The sequence below is a fragment of the Heliangelus exortis genome, chromosome 2 (genome assembly GCF_036169615.1).
Source record: "Heliangelus exortis chromosome 2, bHelExo1.hap1, whole genome shotgun sequence".
NCBI lineage: Eukaryota > Metazoa > Chordata > Aves > Apodiformes > Trochilidae > Heliangelus > Heliangelus exortis.
The window spans coordinates 112,586,767-112,603,605 of record NC_092423.1 but is presented as its reverse complement, the minus strand read 5'-3'; the positions used below and the strand labels follow the sequence as shown (position 1 = coordinate 112,603,605).

General features: G+C 39.9%; 1 protein-coding gene across 4 annotated transcripts in view; it reads left to right on the top strand.

Annotated features, from left to right (window-relative positions):
- The window catches only part of PLAG1 (PLAG1 zinc finger), a 52,524-nt gene that overhangs the window by 24,935 nt on the left and 10,750 nt on the right, over positions 1 to 16,839 (top strand). For all 4 annotated transcript variants that reach the window (XM_071737580.1, XM_071737582.1, XM_071737578.1 and 1 more), the window contains exon 2: positions 16,478 to 16,577. The gene's annotated coding sequence lies outside the window, so the exon portion shown is untranslated. The remainder of the gene's footprint in view (positions 1 to 16,477; positions 16,578 to 16,839) is intronic.

The following is a 16,839-nucleotide window of genomic DNA, read 5'->3' as shown; positions in this document are numbered from 1 at the left end:
GAAGTCAGGCTGCCAGTGAAATTTTTCTTCTAGAGTCCAAATGCAAAGATCTCTTATTAAAATTTATCCTGTTGTTTAGCTTTTCTTACCAGAAGGTTCATAGGTCATAGAAACAAGTGTGGTATAAAACTGCAAACCCAATAGTCACCTGCTCATAAAGGAAAAAGTAATATACCCTCACTTTGGAAGGCAGTGCTGTTATTTAACTATTGCTTTGTGCTGTCAAAATATGCCACTGCTTGTTTGCATTTTTGTGTATTCTAAACTGGTTTGATTGTTTTCTGTTAATTTTATTTTTAACTGTAGAAGCCATAGAGGCTCCCGGGGCTTTAATTGGCTTGCTTTATAGGCACATTTTCATAAGAAAAGGTGATCATATCAAGGCTGTGAATAACCTCTGTATTTAAATCTGTTTGACAGTGAGCATTGCCTTGCAGCTTTTTAATACTGCGGCCTTGCCTGTGGCTTGCTTCACTTTTTAGGCTCCCTTCTCCATTGGATTCTCTCTTTTGGGTGGGGTTTTTTACCAACCTGCCAGATAAAGGAGAGATGGGTGGCTTTCTTATAACTTTCACAAAGAGAGCCTTGTTTTTCCTAACCCACTTATAATTCGTCTGTTTCCTCTTCCTTACTCTCTTTTTGCCCCTAACTTCAAACATCCTCACCTTCATCCCCATCACTCCTCCCTCACCAGTCTTTGGTTTTGGAAGAAGCCAGGAGATGTGGTTAGATGCCAAAAGAGCTCATTTATTATTACACAGGAAAACTTCATCCTGTCCAACAAGTATGCTATTCGTAGCCTTGAGGGATATATCTAGAGGGCACAGAGTTTTCACTCAAAATTTAAGTAGATAAGATTATGTATACATATTTGTTGTGACTTGGCGGGTATCCCAGTGCCCGGGGTCTTAAAACATACACTTTTCTATACTTGAGGCAAGCTCAACTGTGTTTCAAACAATGCTCTGGAGAGATGAGAGGCTGCTCTTTGGAGTTCACAAAAGTGTTATCTTTTCTACATCTGGTACAACACAGGAATTCTGACTACTGTTCTGTCTAGTCCTGTGTTTTGTCTTGGTATTAGCTGCTATTAGGTGTTTTAAGGGGTTTTATAACCATAGGATATATAGGAGAAGATCTTCACTTACTTTACTCCACTAGTTTGGCTATTGTGCTGAAAAAAGAGGGTTGTCTGTCTTTCTTTCTGAAGCCCCCTTGAAATTATCTTCCAATTCTGGATGATCCCGTGAGCTGTCTGAGCCTTATCACTGTAACTGTATGCCAACTTCTAGCAGTATATCTCACAAACTAATAGTTTGCTGTTAAAAAAAATGAAGTTCTGGTGTTTATTAGTTTAAAATTTGTTAGGCTGTGGTTTTCTTGAATGTCTCTCACTGTTTCAAGACGTGATTAAACCATCTGAGCAATGCTAATTATTTTAATAGTTTTATCATGTTGTCTCGTTAAAAAAAAAAAAAGGCAACAACAAAAAAAACCCCATGCCAGTCCAAAATTCAGGTGCTGCCGATACAGTGGGAGGAACGGTGAAGCTAAAACAGCTGTATTTTATGAAATACTCTTTGTTATGGCACTTTTCCTTATAAGGTCCAATGACCAATTGTTTTGATTATTTAGAAGGAAAAAATTCCATGAGAACTATTCCTGAAAATGACTAACTTGGCATTAGTGATCTATTGCTCTCTTACAGCATTTGATGCAATACTGAAGTGAATTGAGATAGCTGAAATATCCAGTTAGCCACTCAGTGCTTCAGCTGTTCACGTGATGTTTTTATTACATTTTCTTGTAAATTGCTAATGATAGCTGTAAATAAATACTCCTGCTTGTAACAGTGTCTTCTTAATATCCAGGCCTTTGTGAAGAAAGAACAGCCTATGTATCAAAAAAAAAAAAAATATGCTTGAACAGTGACTCAGTTCACAGTGCATAGTGACCTACAGGCTCTTGAAGCAAGGAGCTGAAGTGATTCCTCAGGTTTTGCTGTTAGAGCAGTGAAACTTCTGAAGGAAGAGTGTGGCTCTGCAATTGCTGATGCACTGATGGATGGTGGAGGGTCTGCAAGAGCAGTGACTAGGGCTTCACCTAAGAAACTAGGGATATAAGGTTCAGCTTGCTAGAGGAGGGCTTATTTGGCAGAGAGACTGGATTTAGTGAGGTGGGTTTGTTTCTTTAGTTAAGCAAGGAGTGGAGGTTAATAAAAATGCATTATCTGATATGCAGTAGATACAGGCTGCTTTTGCTTAAGAGAGATGTGATCACTTAGAATATCTGAAATACATGTCCACCTGACCTGTTCTTTTTGTATATCAATGACTTAGAGAAGATACATATGAAAACAGTTATTACAGTTGTTTAAACCTGTTTGTGCTATTTGTTACGGTAGTCTCTTTAGGACAACATTTGAGGAATAATCTGTTGTATATTTTTTTTGCTTTCTGCATGATATTCTGTGTTGATAAAAAGATTTGTCCTAAAAAACCAGAAACTGCATGCAAAATTTACTGCATTTTCTTTTTTTTCTCTATTTTGCTATTTTAAGCGTGGAAACATAGGATTCACTCAAATTGTAAGTAGAATTGTTCCTTTGTGAACTGTAAAATGAAGGTAGTGAGAAAATGTGTATGCTGTTGATAACTGGAAAATAATTAACAAAAACAATTTACTATGACTTACTCTGCATTAAATGTTACCTTGAACACACTTCTGTTAATTTTATAGCATCGTGTGTCAATGCTGAACTGAATTCCTAAAGTTTATCAGAAAGGGCTGCTTAGTGTAATAAGTGTAGTAAATGCTTGTTGTGGTCAGTTTTCACTCTAGGGTTTCTTTGGGTTAATTGCTTATAATATGTTGGAGTTTGTTTCCCATCTGGCCTACTCCCCATGTTCTTTACTCCAGGATCATCCTTACCTGAGGCAAAATGCTCCATGCATGTTGGCAGGCAACAGAGTGCTGCTCTTTGTGGTGGGGCCTGTAAGCAAGTTGGTTGTAATGACTGATTAGTTTTGAAGAGTCTGCTAAGGCTCTGGTGGCCTCCAGACCCTACTCAGATATTAATTGTTGCAGGGTGGAAAGGTACAGGTCACCGCACATGTAAACCAAAGTGAGAGAGCACACCTGGACCTGGCCTCAGGAATGAATCAACACAAAGCACCACAAAGGATGTAGCAGAAGACAAAGAAATAGAACAGGATGCTTGATCTATGCCCTCACGTGTGCTTTGGGATGTGGTTTTGCAAGTGACACTGCCACCAAATCCAGGAGTGATTTATTTCTCCTCCCCTGAATGGTGCACAGTGCCACAGTAGAGGCCTGAGATAACTGAGTACAAACCCAGCAAATAAAGGTCAGTAGCCTCACCTATGCCATAGTGTCCAGTGGGGCCTGGGCCTGCTGCAAGCACTGTGACTCATCAGATGTGAACAATACCCAAGAAATGGCTACAGGATCCTGCAGAGGCTGGAGGAGGAAACCGATCCAGTAAGTATTGCATGCCCAATTGCACAATAACTTCACAGGAGGCTTTAAACTACTTTTTCTGGAGCAGAGCTCTCTGGCTCAGGTAGCAGCCTTCCCTTCGATGTTTAGCTTAGCTATTCTCAAACTTAAATCAGACTCTTGTATTTATTTGCTGTGGGCTCCTCATCGACACAGATGCACTGTCACAAGCCACCTCCAAACTTTGCACTCCTGTCTCTACATCCCTCAATTTCTCTTACCCTCCTACATGGGGTAGCAACCTTTATTGTTGGTGTCCCCTGCCTCAAAATTTTGCACACCAAATCTAGCAAATTCTGTTTAGTTACCCTTGCTTAGTTATCAGTCCTGCTGTACTGAAATACTCCTGAGAAACTTTACTGTATCGGTTCCCTTGTACCTCCATGTTTTCTTCCTCTCATTCTCTGCACTTGCTACCCTCTGTGTACAAGATCCATCCCATGGGAAGTGGCATAGAGTTGTCTTCAATCCCCAGTTCTGTGCAACCCTGTCCTGTAACTACCTTGCCCTATTTGAGAAGTCTGGAGGTCTCTAGGAGAGAGGTGACCCAGTCTTGGTGTGACCACAGAGCGTGCTGCCCTGCTCCCTGCCCAGAGGAGCCCTGGGGCTGTGGGGAAGCACAAAGCAGCCAAGGTAGATACAGCAAGGAGCAAACGTGTCCCAGCTGAGCTTGAGCCACAGCTCACCTCACCTCCACACTGCCCAGAGCCCTGCTCCTTGTGTGGGTGTGAGGGGGAAGAGTTTGGAGGCTTGAGGGGAACCATGTGTTTAGGTGGATGGGGATGCACAGGCGTAGAGGATGGATAGTGTTACGTGGCACTCCATGTTTCCCCTTGCTATCTACACCCTAGCCATGTGACATCCTTCAGTTTAACAAGTGTTGGCTTGCCTTCTTCCCAGCACTGTCATCTGTCACATCTGTGCTGCTCACTCAGAGCTTTCTAGTTTCTCCAGTACCTGATTCCAGAAACACAGAGCTCTTGATCACGCTTTTTGATGCTTTTGTATTTTTCCTACTGCAGATTTGTGTCTTTTGTTTTGTTTTGGTTTTGTTTTTACCTCTTGGCCCCCTCTCTGCCATGGCATCCTCTCATCAGTCTCACTTTAAAGCTTTAACAGTGTAATTCTTTGCTGTGCCAAATCTCAAACATGAGTTGTACTTTTCTGCCTCCTTTCTCAGCTGATTTGATCTCCTCATTTCCTTCTCACTAATCACAGCCTTCTCCAGCTTTGGTTATGCTGCCCCCCTGCTCCAGACCTTAGTTATGCTCAGAGTGTTTGTAAATCTTAATGCAGTCTCAAATACAAAGTTATGCTGTCACAGAGTTTCATTAGCGTGCTCATTCTTTGCTGAGGGTGAAGTACACAAAGAGTTTTGAACTGCTTTGCTGTTGTAAAACTTTTAATTTATTAGAGTGAGTTTGTGGATATATAACAACTGCTACAGAATTCTCTCAAATTTGCGGTCCATTTTAAAGTCATTTGTAGGAGCCACAATAATGGTGTGTAGGAGGCAGGTTTTGGCACGAGTATTGCAGGATTGCAGGTAAAGGAAATGTTGGGGGGTTTTGTTTGTGTTTGTTTGTTTGTTTGTTTGTTTTTTAAGGAAATGCTCCTCTAGCACTCCTAGATAAAACTTGTTGAAAGGTAACCTCGCAGTACATTATTGAAGTTTGCCTGTTGTCTTTAAAAATGAGGCTCATAAGTCTCCCAGGCATTTGCTAGGGAGAAATATCCTTCAACATAAAGACAGCTAGTTGCACATGTGTGCAGTTACAAATGTAATGCCTACTTTTTTTTTCTTTCAAGAAAAAAAAAAAAGGCATAACCCTTTATACCCAAATGTCTATCCAGCAGTGTCTAACAATTTTAAGTTTTGAAACAATAGCAACCAACTTATCCATTACGTATGTTCCAGAAAAACCTACAGCAGCACATGTAGTATGTGGAAGTAATTTGGAAGGCATCTTGCAGTTTTGAAGGGAACCCAGTGAAAAGTTGGGAGAAAAGAATTTGAATGTGGTCACGAGGGAAGAAACTAGTTACCAGAATTAAAATAGGTTTTGTAATGATTGGGGTGACTAGTTACATCTTTTTTTTTTTTCTGATTTCTCTTAGCATGTAGGAAAGCAACAGCCCAGATAAAGAGTGGAATTATTAGCTAAAGACAGCCATCATATTTCAGAAGAGAAATGAAAGGTGGATCTGAATCTTGAAGCTGTCAGCTCAGCGTAAGAGGAGGTTGCAAAGGCAGAGTGGTGGAAGGAGGGTCTCCTGGAGAGCTCCCAGAAGTTTGAAATGGATTGTGTGATTCTGGAAGGGGACAAGAAACAGGCAATGCGAAGCTGCTAAACACAAACAGTTGTAACAAAACACTGGTCAAGCACTTTACTTCCACACCCTGTAAAACATAGATGATCCATATTGAGACCAGTATGTCAGTTTAGCTAATTAGAAATGTTGCCTGACAGCGTTCAGGATCTTGTGTACATTATCTAAAGAAGCACTCCTTGCATGACATACATTTGTTTTTAAGGTCATTATTTTTTTTATTAAAAAAGCACCATAAGCTAAATCAGTAAATCCATTTTCTGAACACGTCTGAAAAATAATTGAATACATGACTATTGTAAAACACAACTCTTAACTTTTTTAAAAAGTAAACTAAAACATACCTTTTGATTGCAATTTTTTTTTTTTTTTTTTTTTTTTTGCTAGCATGCAGCTACTTTCCCACAGTGTGAAAGGAGCTCAAGCATCTTGTTGGACAGCACTCTAGAGAAATACATTATCTGGGACTCACAAAGGCATCTCTATTTCGTGTTTCCACTTACCCTCCAGGATTTTTTTCCCATAATGTGCATGAAACATTGCATACCATACAGTGATGAGACTATTTTTATTCCATCTTTTTTGTCATCATCTTCTTTCCACCTTTCTGGAATCTTGCCCTACTGGCAGTGTGCAGCTGTTCCAGGCAAAGACTTGCATGTGTTTTTCTCCCACCCCTTAATGTAGGCTTGAAAACCAAGGAAGAAGAGACCACTAAGTTGCTTTCAGAACAAAAACCAACCAACCAAACAAGTGTTTTTAAATGCCCTGATATCTTGGACTGTGGAGCACAATAATTACCTTGCAGGACACAGATCTTTCATTGTAAACCACCCATTATTATTGGTGAATGCATACTGTGTGCAGCAGGACTGTGAAGGACTTGTGCCTGCCATGTGAAGGCATCGTGTTGGTACTTAAATCTGTGTTGTGTGTTTGGTGGAGCTTGGGTTTGGAGTAGAATAGGGCAACACATATGTGTCCTGCTGCTCTGCCAGTAGGGAGCTCTGTCCCTTCAAAGCCATCAGTGACCTCCTGTGTATTGACAGAAATGGAGAAACCTCCTCATGCTACTGTCAGCCTTCCTGACTAGGTTGTCTTGCCAGTAATAAGCTGATTACCTTGTGATTTAACAGTAAAGTTGTTTGATGACTGCATCATTATGACATTTCATCAGGTTGACAGAAGCTCCCAGATTGGTTTTCTGTTGGTGCAGCTCCAGAGCAGAATCTGTGTGGACTTCTGGCAGGTTCTGTCTTTGCTGCCTGAAACTAGTAGTTACTGCTCCAGGTGACTGTTCAGATACTAACTGCCTGCTGCCATCTCCCTCTGCTGTGCAGCTTTAAATTGTGCATGACTGCTCTTGATTGTTCATTAATCTGACATCAAACCTCAGAATTCGTACAGATTCAGATGTACATCCCAAATTGTGTTGCATGACATACTGAAGAAAAGCACTGTAAATTAACTACTCCACATGCCAAATGGGGGGTGGGAACAAATGCAGAGCTGTGAACTTCATGAGCAAAGATGTTCTAATAGCAAAACAGCATTCAAACAGGCTGTGAAGTCACTGGAGTCAGAGTAAGCCTTTTAGGTGAATGCTAACATCATTGCATAGACAAAACTGGTACTTGGAGAGTCAGAAATACATTCCACGTCTGTGCTGTGCGTGTTCTGAAAGGTTCACTGATTACAGCTTTGAAGAGGGATTTGCTTTAGTATTACCCTAAGTATTCTGAATCTTCAGTTATCCTTTCCTAAGGCTTTTTGTGTTTTAGCTCATAAGGTCATTGATGCAATCATCCAGCATCACAGCTGTAGCGATAGCAAAGACCATAGTGACTTGACACTTTTTATTTAATGTAAAGTTACAGTAGTCTGTGAAGTGTATTCTTTTCAGACAAAACAGCAGTTCCTTCACTGTAGGATGCATTGGAAGATTAGTAGCTGCTTGGAAACTGAGCACTCTTTCTTACTTGTTACTTTTCTTTGGGGGCTGGGATAAGATGCAGAGGAGATTGGGGGTAACCAAGATCAGCATTTTATTTGAAATAGAATCACAGAATCAGCCGGGTTGGAAAGGACCTCTGAGATGGTAAAGTCCAACTCTTAATAAAATAACTTAAATATCTCCAATAAGCTATATAAAAAGCCAAGGTTATGAAAACAGCAATGCTAAACCCTGTCACAGTTCTTGCCCCACAGCAATGTTGTTAAGGCCTTGTGATTCAGGGCAGAATTGGGCTTCCACTACATGCTTTGGATTATGGTGTGGTAACCACCTACACTCAGTGTGCAGTGTGTGTACTGGGAAGACTGCCCTTTCAGTCCTAGTATTTCTGTCTTTCGTGGGTTCTGTTCTTGTCCCAGATGTGAGCTTCCCAACTAACCTAATCTCATGAGGGAAACTCCTGTGAAAGGTCTTGAACTAGTACAGTCCTTGCAACTTCTGTGTTGTACTGCATTTCTTTTTTTTTCAATTACCATCACCTTGCCTGTCTTATTTCAGCTTGTGTTAACTAGATAGGTATGTATTGGTACATATTACCAGTTTTCTTTTTGCTTTCTTTTTTTTTCTCTTAAAAAAAAAACCCTAAAAAAAACAAAAACAAAACAAAAACCCCCCCACCAAACCAAACCAAAAATAAAGCAGACAAAAATTGAGGTGGTATAGAGGATTTATCCTAAATGAGGAATCACAGGTTGAATTATTTTAGCTTTATATTTTCTGACTTACAGTCCATGCTTATTTTACAGAACTAGCTATTTAAAAGCTCTCCCTGCTTTCTGCCACCCTGTTAATTTCTCTAGCACAGTCCGTTCCTTTGTGCTGTCTGCCTAATAGACCTTCAAGTGAAATTACTGAGCTCTTTAGTAAGTTTTACTTTTTCAGCTTAAATGAGGAGCACAGCCCATAGTGGAGTGTCTGGTGGCTGCTTTTTTCTGTACTATTCCACTTCAGACTGTCTCTTTCTGACTGAGCAGAGATCAGATAGCTGCACAGGACTGTGTTGTGTAGAGATATATGTGAGTGGAGTTTATCTTGAATTCACTGATGTCATTATGATTTCCACATAGCAAACTAGAGCACTAAAACTCCATTTACTTGACTGATTACTGAAACTGTTAAAAGCATCCTGAGTTACCCAACTGTTCAAGTTGGGTGACTCTGTCCACGGCCCAGAGAGATCTGTGATGGTCAACATATTTGTAAAGGATATCGGTAAGGGGCTGAGCAATTGAGTGAGCAAGTTTGCTATGAAGAAAAAGCCAGCTGTGGACAACAGTGGGATGTTAAAATTCTGAGAACTCACTGACAAAATGGACAATTAAATTCCGTGCAGATAAATGGAGATAATGGAGGAGCACAAGGCAGAACAATTCTGGTTATACATAAGATTATGACTTGAGCTCAGTATTACCATTGAGGATTAAGATTTGGGGATTGTGATTGATGATTCTGTGAGGTCAGAAGTTTATTGGTCCCTAAGTCATAACTCAAATGTTAAGAGAGAGAAATATAGAATAAAAATGAAAACGTCACTACAAGAGAGTGTGGTCCAGTTGCCTCCTGAGTGCTGTGTGCACTTCTGGAGCCTTCATGTCAGAAAGGATTTACTAGAACTGGAAGAGGCTTAGAGAAGATCAGCAAGGATGATGAGCTACATGGGGTGGCTTCCATATGAAGAGCACTTCTGTAAACTGGGACTTTGGTCTGAGAAAGAAATGAATTGAGGGCAATGTCATGGAGATCTGTATGGGAAGGAAGAGACAGACTCACTATTGCCTTTCAAAACAATGTACACAGGAGGGAAGGCAGATTCAGAACCTTCAAAAAAAAAAAAGATTCTCCATAAAATTGATAGTGGAGAGGCCTGTTGGATGACTTTTCCAAAGTATGCTGGGAATACTAGAAACTGACTCAGTTTCCAGGGATAACGTGGACTATTGCTTGGAAGAGTAATGTCCTGCAAGTTGCTAAACTAATAGAAACCACACATGTTTCAGGAAGTCCCTGGCTTCAGAGTAGTTGAAGGTCGGAAGAGTGTCAGTGAGAAATATCACATGATCATGACCTGTGCTTTTGACAATTACTGGAGGCAGAATACTGGCCTAGATGTACCACAGATCTTGTCCCACACACCGAGTCTCATTTTAAGATATCTCAGGACAAAAGGAAATAATGGTCCTTAGGAACATCAGTTAATTCCTGATCATATTAGTGTATAATTTCATAGGCACTTTTAGAATGTGTGTTTGTGTTTACTTGTACATATATGGGATTTGCTTTTGATTATGGTTTACTGTAAAAATGATGTGGTCCTATATGCAGTTTAAATAGTAACCAAAGTTTGCTTTCACAAAACCATCATCACTTTAAAAATGGATGCAAATTATTCTTGGGGGAGGTGGTAGTAGTGATTCCAACATACATGAAAGCACTTACTACAGGTTTTAAACCTTCTAACAGTAACTACAGTATCAACATTATTTGTATCCCAACCTCTTCAAAGTTTTTAGAAGAACATCTATGCAGTGCCATAGAGATTATTAAAAAGCCCATAAAACCACACTCATCAGATGGGTTAACTCTAGGCAGCTCTTGTTTCCTTTAATTTAGTATATAACCAGGAATCTTTTGGAACATTTAGTAACCAAAACTGATGCGTCAAGATTTAACGTGGACCTAAATAATTTGAAACATGGAAAGCCCACAAAGTGATGCTGGATAGTGTTGTGATTTTTTTTTCCCTTTAAATTACAGACTATTAGGTCATGATTAAATAAACATTAAGATCATGTTCTACTTTTCCAGAAACTTTAAAAAAATGACAGGCGTGATAGAATTTTTCTTCTGTATTCTGAAAAAAGTTATGTAATACTCTTCCTAGTGTAGCATATTATAGGAATGAATTACTTTCTAAAATTAAAAAGCTGGTTTTCCAAATTTCATGACTGTAGAACAGCTTTCAGGAATTGCAAATAATCTTATGATCATGAAAAAAAAGCCTGTTGTATTTAATAGTCAAATCTAAATACATACCTTTTTTTTGTATGCAGTCCCACGGCAATCTAATGGGTTTTTTTCCATCCACATGCCTGCTTTATTAATAAAAGGTATATTTAACAGATATTTACTAGTGGAATCTGTGTACTTACTGCCCAGGAGAAAATAAATGGGTTTAATTGTTTTAGTGCGTTTATTCCCATAGCAACCTGTATTTCACACTAGTTTGAAAAGGTCCAGGATGGTTTTCTGTTGAACTTTATGCAATTTTAGTGAGTTTCTGTTTTCAAAAAAAAGCCTAAAACCAAAACAAAAGCACTAACAAAACCCAAACCAAACAAACAAAAAAAAACCACCCAACACCAAGAACCAACTAAATCTTTGTTAAATTTTGAATTTATGAAGTACCATAATTCTTGTGGGTTTTTGACCTTCTATATAATATTCTTTTCCTTCTCTATAATATCCTTTTCAGCACAATCATTGTTCTGCACACAGTAGATATTAGTAATGTGCTGTCACTAACAGTAGACTTCAGTTGTTGCCTGGTTTTAGTTTCAGAGCTTATGTTAATTCATTATCTTCTAGATGTTAGGCTGTTTTTCCCCCAGGGGTTAAGTCTTCCCTGTTATTACCTCTAAGCCATTCTTATGTTTATACTCAAGATTGCTGGGTAGATATTTTAACTCTTTTGCCCACATCATTCTATTTTCTTGCAGCAGCTTTCACTGGCAGTTCTGCTTCATGCTTGGAATTTGGTTGTGTCTTCCTGCAGGCTGTGTGTGCTCTCTCACTGCTGCTGTCCCACCACTCTCCCTTGGCCACCTCTCTGTACTCTAGGCTAGAGCTTGAATCCATGGAGAAAAATTTCTCTGAACTCAGTTGCCTGCTATAAAGAATTCCTGAAGTTCAGCATATAATAAATACAGCCTTGTATATATTAAAAAAGAAACCCAACAACAACCAAACAAAACGAAGGGCAAACCAGAAAACAAACTCTCTTCATTTGTGATTAGTTTACATGTTGGTGATCCCCTTTCATGAAAAACTGTGGTATGGTAGGACCAATGCCTATATCTTTGAGCAGTTATTTACAGTACCTTACCCAAAACCTCAAAGGGCTCAGTGGCCTCGCCCACCTCTCAATGCCATCTCCTCCCCCTCAGGGCCCCTGCCAAGACCCCTTTATCTCTTCACATCTGTCAGCATGTGAGAGAAGAGGAGCTATGAACCCCCAGCCCATTTCCAGCTGCTGGCAGGTCATGTACCTGGTGGCTACCTCTTGCCCGTAGGCCCACAGTGGCTGGGGGCAGGGCCCCAGGGGTTGAGCTCTGTCCCTCCTGCCTTTTGGCAGTGCCGTGTTTGTAGGCAGTCATGCCAGGTGTCTTCTTTGCTTAGAGGAGAAGCATGTGTGTACATGCTGCTTGCTGTTCAAATCTCTTTCAAATTACACAGTAAAACAGGCAGAAAATTAAATGAAGTATCACTATGTGAAGTTGGAGGCGTGAGCTGCTCCTGGTCTAGGCAGGCTCACTGATCAAACACACTTTCAGGTTAACTGCCTCACCCCAGAAATGCCCATTCTTCCTCTTTCTTGTCCTCCATCAAGCCTCAGGGCAAGAGAACTTGTCACAGAGACACCTCCCTTTGTTGGAGTTCTGGTGACATTTGCCCAATTTTAACAGCCCTGGCAGAGAGGGGCAGATGTGATGAGATTCATAGTTCAGCTGCTCCATAGTGGAGGTGGTGCCTGACTGTCACTTCAGCTCTCTTGAGCCTCAGTAAGTGGCTACATGGTCTGTCTGCTGCTGATGCTTTCACCAACTCAGGTCCAGCAGCTATCCCTGGGTGCTTGGACAGAGCAGGTTTCCTCTGTCAGTACTTTTTTTTAGTCAGGCGACTATTAGTTACCAGATACAAAAAAGAAGAATTGTTATTTATGCTACACTATTTGTGGCTCTTCAGGCACATTCTCCATAGGGTGACACGAGTGATCTCTTGTCCTTTGCTCTGAAGGAGTCTTTACTGGTGATAAACTTGAGAGAGGTTAGACTGGGGCACACTGGCTTCATTAACACCCTCAACAACAGCAGCTCCTGGCTTCTTTGGACTGCAGATTTTCATCCTCCACCTTCCAAAACCAGGATTCCAGTCTGTGTTTCTGCTTTCCCATCCTCACACTGTGCTGCCAGCTAGGGTATCGGCTCCTGCCCATGTTTTTCTCTCCTGTGGCCTTGCTTCCTTTCATCAGCCACGGCAAACCTTGACAGCCTCTTCACATCCACATCTAAAATCCTGAGATGGGAGCACAGGCCTGGATGCAGCAGGGCTACAGCAGCCACTGAAGAGAGGGGTTCCCACTTCCCAAGGCAGCACATTGATGACAGTGGTGCACGTAATGGCTCCTGCCCCACAGCGTGACTGAAAAGCAGACCTGGGAGCTGCCACTGCTGCAGATGGCATTAGGTGGTGTAATGACTTGTGGGGCACTGTTTGGGAGCCCTTTGCCTCGTGCCACTGCTGGAGCAGTTGGGGAGGGTTCACAGGCACAGCCTGGATGGACATTACTGTCTTCAGAGAACTTGATCCTGTTCAAGTGAGTACTTGCTCACCTGAAAACTAGGTGGACAGCACTTCTTGAAAGAATCACAGTTTCTATAGGGTAAGTAACTACTTTTCATATTGTTTGCTTAAGGAAATATTCAACATCCAGGATGTAATCTAATATGGTTAAATCAGTTCCATCATTGTTATGACTCTGGTGTTTCTAGGACCCTTCCTCTGGTTTAAAACTGAGTAATGTCATGAATTGAAGCTAGATTCACTGTTCTGTAAATAAGGTGCAATGACAGGTACTGCATTCTCAATACTGTATTCTCATTCATGTTCTCTTATTTTCAAAGAAAATAGCCATGTTAACTGGTGTTTACTGTGCTTGGACACTCTCAAAAAAAATGAGAAATGTTGGTTAGGAAGAGTATTATTAGTGGTATTCATGTAATATCTTAATTCTTCTAGTTTAGGTATCCAGCTGTTTTAAAACATTTTCAACTGCAGCCATTTCTTCAGATTTTTAAAGATGAACAGTAAATTTTGAAAAGAAAAATGTCCCTCTTTTTGAATATTATTTAGCTTACAGTTTGGGTTTTGGTTTTTTTTTTTTTTTTCCATTAAATGGTAGAAATTCAAATATTGTCTAACTTGGAATTATCTGAGTGTGTAGACTGAAGAGTTAGCAAAATGAGTTATGTATTGACAAAATGAGAATTATAATTGACAAGTTATATAATTTTTAGTTTATTATTTGTCCAAAGCGAGCTTTGAGTATGTGCACGTGACAATGCTTTTTGAAGCGTGATGCTTCTCTACTCCACATGAAGAACAATTTGTGCTTTGGTATTAATTAAAAATTACTGCTAACTCATTTATATAAGAAGAAGAACTAATAACAGCATAAGTAGTTACAAGAAGAACGGTACATCTTTGTCCAATATTCTGCCTCAGAGATTTTGTAGCACCAAAAGCTTCTGAGAAAGAGGGTTGAAAAATCAGCATTATCATGTACAACTTTTGTATTCTGTGCATAAGAACAAGTTTTTTATACAATAGCTGATTTTTTGTTGAAAAGCATAGGATTTTTTTTTTTTTCTGTTTTCACTTAATTCTGCCAAATCTAGCAGGCATTTTCATTGTTCATACAGATTTACCCCTTTTGTGTGTATGTTAAGCTCTTTGCTTAATAATGGTCTTGCAGAAGTTGAGATCCTAATTGTAGGTACACCACTGCTCTCATGTGAATCCAGTGCATTGTGATTTTCCTATATTCATAAGGTAATGAAAAAGAGTACCAGACCTTCCTCCTACATTCTCTTCAGCATTTTAACTAGACCTGCTGTTTATCTTGCTTATTTACTTGTCCCAGGTGCTTCAGCTGCCTCCAATGTGGTAGTTTTTCCATGCATCTAGTGTCCTGTCTTTAAGGGCATCTCCTTTTTGCTACTGGCCTTAGATGTGTGGTGAAAATTGAGTACCATAAGTATTTAAGACAAAATACTGGATACCGTTGAAAGGTCTTTGTAATATTTTAGGTAGAATTTTAGTGTTTGGTTTTGTTTTTATTTTTTCAAACAGGGAAATAGTAAATATCAACAGGGGAGGTCCACAAGGAATGAGGACCTCATACATGACATTTATGTGGCTGTCTTAAATATCGTCTACTTATTGTGAGCAACATTTGTAGAAATATCTGGATGATAAAGCTCTTCCTTTCTGCTGCAATAGTGGAAGATGTTGGGATAGGCATAGCAGGATAACTACTTTATAAGGGTGTTGCTTGGAGAGGGAGTGAGGAGTCATTAGCATTTTCTCCCTGAAACAAGGTGATTTGGGGACCTCCAAAAGAGGAGGTGAGGGCTGTGCCCCCTCTCTTACACTTAGTTGAAAACAAAGCTTTCACTTTTTCTTTGGAGCTGTCTCTTCCTCCTGCCTGTATGTACAAAGCCCCAGATAAATGCTACTCAGGTGTCAGAGAGCTTCAGTTGGTTGCTCTGAAGCACTTTTGCCTTTAATAGGTGTTCAAGGATGCCAGTTTGCTCACATTCGTGCTTACCAGCAGAGGAGGCTGGGGCTGTGTGAAGCTGAACTTGGTACCAAAAGGAAGAATACTTTACTAGAGTGAATGGGAAGTGAGAAGGGAAAACTGTGTGGGAAGAAATGTTGCATTACGCCGGGGCTCCTGCCAAATATCTTCAGCCTGCTGTGCTACGTGGGGTATGTGCACTGAGTAAGGCTTCACCCTTACGTATCTGGAAGAGTTGGAGGGGATAAACCTCTCCTTGTTACAACAAGGTGCTGAATGCGTTTTCCTTGCAAACTTGTGTCATCCAGGAGGCCTTCTAACAAGAAAAGAAAGACATGCTGCAAATTTATGAAAGGATAGTGGCAGGAAAAAGGGAGCTATAAGGGAAATTCCAGAAAGGCCCTCTGGATTTGCACAGGCACAGCTAGACTTGCCCTCTGTTGGGATTTACCTGTAGTATGTACATCATTAAGAGGCTTTATATTTTATATATATTTTTTTAAATTAATTGTATTTTCCTTTGCAGGTCACTTTTTAAGCTGCTATTTCCTGTATAATTAAACAGCATGAAGGCATTAGTTTCTAGTAAAGTTGGGTCTAATCCAGAAATCTTCTTTTATTTGGTCCTTTCTGAGTAAGACACTCAAGTCTGGGACCAGCATTTTATGTGTTTTGCTGTTATTTCTCAATTATTTGTCATCTGTGGATTTTTTTGTTTGTTTGTTTTGCTTTTAACTTTATTGAAAATTCCTTTGCTTTTGTCTAATTTTTATCTCTTTATGTGCTACTGTCCAGCATAGTGTTAGTTGAAATGATGTAAGTATACTGCAAATGGAAGTGCTTGATTGCTACTGATAATGCAAGAACGATTGATTCCTACAGTTTTTAATTAACAGTATGTAATGTCCTGTGCATGGGTTGGATCTATCCCTTTTAACTTTTCCTTTCTGATTCTTTCCAACCCCCAGTCTTGCCACATCTCAGCCTTTCTGAATATGCTGGCTGGAGTCTAGTCCGTTCTTCCTTTTGTTTTTCAGACCAGTAAAAATGGGAAGTACTGGATTCTGGTTTCCTCCAAGAAGAGTCAGCGGAACTGGTTAAGACCAAAATCTGAGGACTTTAGTGGGCAAACATCAGGTGTGCATTGAACAGAGGCTGCTTTATTCCTGCTTTAAGTATATGCTTTTAAAATAGTATTCATATATGAGCTTTTATGTAATGTGTTTTTTATATTTAATACTGCATATAATCATTCACCCTGCAGTTATGAAAGCACCAGTAAGAATGAGGATTTTAAGTGATAAAATGTTGAGACACAAGCAGGCAATGTTACTCATAAAATTCTTTCAGCTGGTCTTTGAAAAGTGTAATATTTGAGGATCAGTGTTTTTTAAGTTTT